Below are 8,192 nucleotides of genomic sequence, written 5' to 3'. Positions count from 1 at the left end.
CCCATGGCCCGGCATCCACTGGGCCGCGCCGCGGAGCCGCCCCGCCCCCGGCCGCGCCCCGCCCCTCCCCACCCCTCCCCGCTGCCCCGCCCCGCCCCGCCCCGCCCCGCCCCTCCCCGCAGCCAAGAGAAGCCCCGCGCTTCCCACTTCCAGTGCGCAGGCAGCGCCGCCGGAACCGGGCGTGGCGTCCGCGCAATGCCCGCTGGGAAGCGTAGTCCCAAGCAGGGACGGATGCGGCGGCCCTCGAAGCTCAGGTTGCAAGATACGGTTTGGCCCCGGGCCTATGCAACGCCCGTCCGTCCTGCCCTCTGCGGGTCGCTCTCACTTGTCCCTGGACCGCAGCCGCCGCATAAGTGGTGGCCAACGCTGGGCCTGGGTGTGGCCGGAAGTAGTGGCCGCTCTGACTACACACCCACCCCCCAAAGGCTTCTGGGAGTCGCGCAGGCGCAGCGGCAGACCGGGTGAGGCGGGGCTTGCGGCGAGGGGTGGGACCGCAGGGCCGGAGTAAAAGGGTGCTTGGCTGTGACAGGTGCTAAGGGCCTGGGCGTCAGCTCCTTGCGGGAGCGTCACTGCCGACCGGGAAGGGAAAGGCAATCTTGGGGGCCTCCGGAGTCCGGAGGGTCACTCTGATGGGTGATGTGTGTGGGCTAGGAAGGGGGATGTAGAGAGCTTGTGGGATTGTTTTGGGTGCCCCCTCACCTTCTCCCATTCTCTCTGGCTACACGGGCCTCCCATCCTCCAAAATCCCATTTTCCATTTTGTAACCTATGTATTTGCACGTCCTAGGTCGAAATAGTCTAACCCCAAATTTTCGTCTGGGCTGGCTCCTTTATGCCATTCACTTGTCATCGCCTCAGAGAGGGCTGCCTAACGTCTCAAAAAGACCAGCCCTGGCGACCTCTTAAAGTTCCCTTCCTGTGTGAATCACGGTCTGAGGTTAGCTGATGGATTTATTCTTGAACATGTTTAGGACCGGTCTCTCCCCCAGGGGCCTTATCAGAACTGGAGAGCTTCATCCTGGGAGCCAAGGGCCTTGCTGGCTCACAGGCAGTGATGCTGTTACACCAGTCATCACAGATGCACTGACCTCTGCACGCCCAGTCACACTGCACGCCTGGTCTCCTTAATCTTGAATTGATTTCTATCAGGTCTCCTGGCCTCAGTGATGGAATTAAGATGACTTCTATCTCTGAATCCAAGGGTGACTGAAAGCCACAAGCTGCAGAAAGGACAAGGTCAGCATTTCTCTCAAAGCACTTCAGTCTCTAGAAAAGGCTTAGTTTCAGTCAGGTGGACCTAGCCATGTAATAGCTGTGGCAGACGCTGCTAATAGTCTCTCTGGTGTCTATTTTGCACTCCTTCCACAGCAGAAAATTGATGCTCTTCAAGTGGCCATCTGCCCAGCTTATAATACTCACCTCCCCAGTCTCCTTGTAAGGAGTAGTGGCTCTGTAACCAATGAATTTTAAGTACAGATTTGCTGGGGGTTTGGTGGATGTGTGGAAAGAGACACAACTGGCATGTAACTCTGGCCTTTTGTCATCTCACACAACCTTCTTCCTGCTTGGGTATGACACAGGATGTCAACAGGTAGAACAGCTGTAGAGAGCTGGCAAAGGGATCGTGACCAACTCAACATTCCACTGGAGGCTATGTGATCAAACAGCAAACTGTTTATCATGAATGCAGAATGTGGGCAAAGTCGCTTCTGCTCCAGCCACCAGAAGGTTTGCTGAAGGCAATCACTCCCTGGTGCCATGCTCCTTGAGGTTATCTAATGGGACATCTAGAGCCTATTGGTTGACGAATGCAGTCTTGCAAGCCTGCTGTAAATCAAGCTACTGACCGACAACCACCCCCCCCCCTCCCTATTCACTCTAATAAATACGAAGGGCTGTAAAGGCTCAGGGCCCATGTTCACTGGAAGCAAGGAGCCCCCAGACCTCTTCTTCCAAATATACTCTTTTGTCTTTGTCTTTATTCCCATGTTTGTCATCCTTTGTTCAGTCCAACAGGGATAGGGTCCGCTGCAAATAGCCACCTTCGCATCATGAGGAGGAAAGTTATGCTAAAGATGGCTTAGCAGAAAAAAAGAGAAATAAACAATCAAAGAAATGGTATTAGAAATGAAAAAGTGGACATAATCACGGAAATTTTTAGAATTTTGCAAATACTATGATCACCTTATCTCAATATATTTAAAACATATGCAGGGGCTTACCGTAGAGAAAATTATAAGTACCAAAACTGACTCAAGAAGAAATGGAAAATCATTAAATAAGTTCTCAGGCTTTTCCATGAATACCAAAGCAATAAATAATCCCTATCCTATAAAACTATACTGGAGAATTTAAAACTAGACACCCTTGATACCAAAACTGGACAAGGACAGTAGGGAAAGAATTTAAGTAGGGAAAGAATTCCAAACTTCAGTGACAACATACACATTAAAATCTTACCTAAAGTGACAATAAACAAAGTCCAGCAATACCTAGAAAAATATGTCATGTCCAAGGAAGATATGTCAGAATACTTTCATGTTCTGGAATGTAGAGGCATCACCTATGTGGATAAAGACAGCATCCTGAGTTGATGGAGAAATGGCATAGAAGGAACCAGGTCCTTTGATGACATCATGGAGCAAAGCTGTCTTCTTGCCTTGACCTGCTACCTACCTACATGGGAAGCTGTTACTTGAGAAGGCAATAAAATCTATCTTCTTTATTGACAGAGTTGACAATACCTTTTTTATCTTATTGTAGCAGTCACTTATCCTCAAATGACTGCTATATCCTATTTTCCTATTATATGGGGCTATATGCGTCCTTGTTCATATTTAGCAGAGAAGCAACAGAAGCATACTAAAGAATTATGAAGAAAAATATTTCAATATATCCAAATTTTTAGAGAGCTATAAGAATAATTTCATTATTAAGTTCTCCTGCAGCAGGAAGATGACAAAATATCTCACCTTAACCACCAGGAGTTACACTGTGCTTTTTTTATAAACCCAAAACTATAGCTTTTTGAAAAACAAAAACCAACAAGAAAGATGAATAATCTCCTGGCTGAATCATTTAGATTAAGCTGATACAACTTATGAACTACTGCCAATCTTCACATTTGCCATATTTATAAATTGTTTTATTAATTTTTTAAAAATTCAGTATAAAGAATAATATATACTCACAATAGGCAAAAATAAAATTTATAGCACAAAGAAAGGATGTCATATGCTTAGGTGTCAGATGTTTAACAAACAGAATGTACAACATAATGACACTTGATTTGGGAAATAATACTTAGTCCAATGAATTTAGTTATCCAAGGAATCTGATTAAAAATATGAATTTTCTATAAAATCATAATTTCTGATTCTATATTTTTCTCTGGAGAGGTATTTTATGTTTTATGTCCATTGGGCCTTACCACATCATGGGACATAAGTCTTTCCTTAGTCACTCAGGAAAAGCCTTGTGATATCTGCCTAAGATGAAGGGCAGTCTACTCCTGTCACTGGGAATTCGGTCAGCTTTCGATGAATCATCTGAGGGTGGAAGAGACACTTGAGCACAAGTTGAGTTTTGTTAGAAAAGACAAAAAGGAGACTGGATGCCAAGCAGGTAACCAACAGTACATACTGCCAGGAATTTGTCACAGGAGTGCCACGGTGGGGAGCCTGTTAATATCATTCACCACTATTAATAAATAAGGATGAAACAGTTCCTGGAATCATCTCAATAGATGATTGAGATAAAATGCAGCTCACACCTGTGATTTTAAAAAGAAAAAGCCTTAGCAAACTAGGAATGGTGGAGAGCTTCCTTACTTGGATAAGAAGATGGAATAAAATTATTATAAACCCCAAATACTTTCATTCAGCTTTGGTTAAAATGGTCTGTCAACATCAGACTGGAAAGCAAAGGTTTCCATAGGTAGTCCTGAAAATGGAAAGCAGTGGCATAGACTTTGTCTTTTATTGTAAATAATATTTACTCATAACTTATTATTAATTGGAAAATGGAAAAAAAAAGCCTCAGACCAAGAGGTGAAACCTCACTTAGGTTAGATTTTGTGAGCCTACTTTAAAAGCAGTAGAGTGATAAATTGGCCTTCATCAAACTGAGATACACAGCATGTGAAATAAAAAATTCACTGGGCTTAAAAGCAGAATGGAAACAAAAGAAGTAAGACTAAGTGAACTTGAAGAGAGATTGATGGCAATTATCCAATCTGAAGCACAGAGGAAAAAAAGTTGGGGGAAAAAAACACTGCTTCAGAGCAATGAACAGGCAGTAACTAAAATTCAAAATACAATACCATTTCCGATTATGAATTTTAGCTCCAGATCAACTGCAAGAACAAACCAGAAATCTTCCAAGAGTACCCACAGACCCTCTGAAGGTGGCAGGAGACACCCCACATACTGTGAGTGCCCCAACTTCGGAAATGGGAAAGAGAGATCCTCCTCTTCCAAACATACCCCACCCCAACTGGAGAAACTGAAGGTCTGCTTGTGGGAGAAGTTTCTGACATTTCCTGGAGCTGAGTCAATTTAGAGAGCTGAGCAAAATACAGGGGTAGAGGAAGCAGCGGGAAAGACCCTGGGAGCTTGCTGGATCCCAGGCAGGCCATTCCTGCCTGGCACCACAGGGATCCATTGGGAGGGCACCCAGGTGAGAGGGGGAAAACACCAAAGGGAGAAGGAAATCTCCAGCTGCACTCTGTGACACTTTGAACTGGGTGAGAAGCCTCCTGGTCAGAACTTGAGGCAGGGCACAGATCAGGTGTGCAGACTCTGCAGGCAGGGAAAGAACGAAGCCCTTTTCTTTTGCAGTTTGGAGGCTCGTAGCCTGGGGCAAGTTCTCAAGCCTGGTTCATCCACTGGCTGGAAACAGACTCAGTTCTGTTGGGGGGGTCACAGTGGGAGTGAGACCGGTTCTTTCATTTGTGTGGGAGCTGGGTGAGGCCTGTCACTGCCAGCTTTCCCCCACTGCCCTGACAACCAGCATGACTCAGCAGAGGCAGCCATAATGCTCTTAGGTACCCAACTCCATTCATCTGGGAACCTCACCCACATCCCCCACAGCAGCCATAGCAAGACCTGCCCAAGGAGAGTGTGAGCTCAGACATACTGAGCTCAGACATACCTGGACCTGCCCCCACCTGATGTTCCTTCCCTGCCCACCCTGGTAGCTGAAGACAAAGGGCTTATAATCTCGGGAGTTCTACGGCCCCACCCACCAATGGTTCCTCTCCAAACTGCCACAGCTGATGCTCTTTGGAAAGTGCCACCTCCCAGCAGGAGGCAAACCAGCACAAAAATAGAGCATTAAACCACCAAAGCTAAGAACTGTCACAGAGTCCATTTTATACCACTGCCACCTCCACCAGAACAGGTGTTGATATCGACGGCTGAGCGACCCATAGGTGGTTCACATCACAGGACTCTGTGCAGACAATAGCCAGTACCAGCCCAGAGCCAGGCAGACTTGCTGGGTGGCTAGACCCAGAAGAGAGACAACAGTCACTGCAGTTTGGCTCACATGAAGCCACATCCATAGGAAAAGTGGGGAGAGTACTACGTCAAGGGAATAGAAAAAGAGTGGTAGAAAAGAATCTGAACAACAGCCTTCAGCCCTAGACCTTCCCTATGACAAAGCATATCCAAATGAGAAGGAATCAGAAAACCAACTGTGGTAATATGACAAAACAAGGCTCTTTAACACCCCCCAAAATCACACTAGTTCACCAGCAATGGATCCAAACCAAGAAGAAATCCCTGATTTACCTGAAAAAGGTTAGTTATTAAGCTAATCAGGGAGGCACCAGAGAAAGGTGAAGCCCAATGCAAGGAAATCCAAAAAGTGATACAAGAAGTGAGGGGAAAAATATTCAAGGAAATAGCATAAAGAAAAATAAAAATAAAAAATGCAAGAAACATTGGACACTTATAGAAATGCAAAATGCTCTGGAAAGTCTCAGCAGTAGAATTGAACAAGTAGAAGAAAGAAATTCAGAGCTTGAAGACAAGGTCTTAAATTAACCCAATCCAACAAAGACAAAGAAAAAGGAATAAGAAAATATGAACAAAGCCTCCAAGCAGTCAGGGATTATGTTACATGACCAAACCCAAGAATAATCAGTGTTCCTGAGGAAGAAAAGAAATCTAAAAGTTTGGAAAATATATTTGGGGAAAACATCCCTAGCCTTGCTAAAGATCTAGACATCCAAATACAAGAAGCACAAAGAATACCTGGGAAATTAACTGCAAAAAGATCATCACTAGGCACATTGTCATCAGGTTATCTAAAGTTAAGACAAAGGAAATAATGTTAAGAGCTGTGACACAGAAGCCAACAAGCAACCTATAAAGGAAAACCTATCAGATTAACAGCAGATTTCTCAACAGAAACCCTACAAGCTAGAAGGGATTGAGTCCCTATCTTCAGCCTCCTCAAACAAAACAATTATCACCCAAGAATTTTGTATCTAGTGAAACTAAGCATTATATATGAAGGAAAGATACAGTCTTTTGCAGACAAACAAATGCTGAGAGAATTCACCACTACCAAGGCACCACTATAAGAACTGCTAAAAGGAGCTCTAAATCTTGAAACAAATCCTGGAAACATATCAAAACAGAACCTCTTTAAAGCATAAATCACACAGGACCTATAATACAAAAAAAAAGTTAAAAAGCAAAAAAAAAAAACCAAAAAAAAACCAAGGTACACAGGCAACAAAGAGCATGATGAATGCACTGGTACCTCACATCTCAATACTAACATTGAAAGTAAATGGCTTAAATGCTCCACTTAAAAGACACAGAACTGTAGAATGGATAAGAACTCACTAACCAGCTATCTGCTGCCTTTATGAGACTCACCTAACCCATAAGGACTTCACATAAACTTAAAGGGTGGAAAAAGGCATTTCATGCAAATGGACACCAAAAAGAAGCAGGGGTAACTACTCTTATATCAGACAAACCAAACTTTAAAGCAACAGCAGTTAAAAGAGACAGAGGGATATTATATAATGGTAAAAGGCCTTGTCCAGCAGGAAAATATCACAATCCTAAACATATATGCACCTAACACTGGAGCTCCCAAATTTGCAAAACAATTACCAATAGACCTAAGAAATGAGATAGAGATCAACACAATAATAGTGGGGGACTTCAATACTCCATTGACAGCACTAGATAGGTCATCAACACAGAAAGCCAACAAAGAGGTCTGGCATAGTGGCTCATGCCTGTAATCCCAGCACTTGGGTAGGCTGAGGCAGGCAGATCGCCTGAGGTGAGGAGTTCAAGACCAGCCTGGCCAACATGGTGAAACCCTGTCTCTAATAAAAATAAAAAAATTAGCTGGGTGTGGTGGCAGGCACCTGTAATCCCAGCTACTCGGGAGGGTGAGGCAGAAGAATCACTTGAACCTGGGAGGCAGAGGTTGCAGTGAGCTGAGATCATGCCATTGTACTCCAGCTTTGGGTGACAAGAGTGAAACTCCATCTCAAATTTTTTAAAAAAGAAAGTCAACAAAGAAACAATGGAATTAAACTATACCTTGGAACAAATAGACTTAACAGATATATACAGAACATTTCATCCAACAGCCACAGAATACACATTCTATTCAACAGCGCATGGGACTTTCTCCAAGATAGACCATATGATAGGCCATAAAACGAGCCTCAATAAATTTAACAGATAAGAAACCACTTTCCTAAAACAGTCCTTCTTTGAAATGTGCCTAGCATCCTATGGATGGCAAGTAAAGCACTCCATAGAGGTAAAATGCTGCTCTCAAGCACAGGTTCAGGAAAAGCTTTTCAGCTGTTTTTAGCCGAGGTTTTTCCCAGCAGGCTTAAACCCAACCAGAGGCCTTAAAACATCCCCAGGCACTGATAGATATCTAAGCATCATCTAGCCTAGATGTATGAGCTGGGCTTGTGCAAGAATCACCACCCATAATTCTTCAGAATGACTGCAACAGAAGTCTACCTTCCTTAGAGCTCTCCCAGAAATACTATATCCCTTTCTTCAGTATGTGCATACCTTAGTTACAGTTCTTTTGGGACTACTCTGCCAATTCAGCAGGAGAAAACAGGTTTACAACCTGGCAGAAGCATGAATCAGGTCAGGTCTAGGGAGCACAGCAGCACAAACTCATATACCATCTTTA

This window comes from Pan troglodytes, chromosome 20, assembly GCF_028858775.2.
Source record: "Pan troglodytes isolate AG18354 chromosome 20, NHGRI_mPanTro3-v2.0_pri, whole genome shotgun sequence".
NCBI lineage: Eukaryota > Metazoa > Chordata > Mammalia > Primates > Hominidae > Pan > Pan troglodytes.
This window is presented reverse-complemented; position numbering follows the sequence as displayed.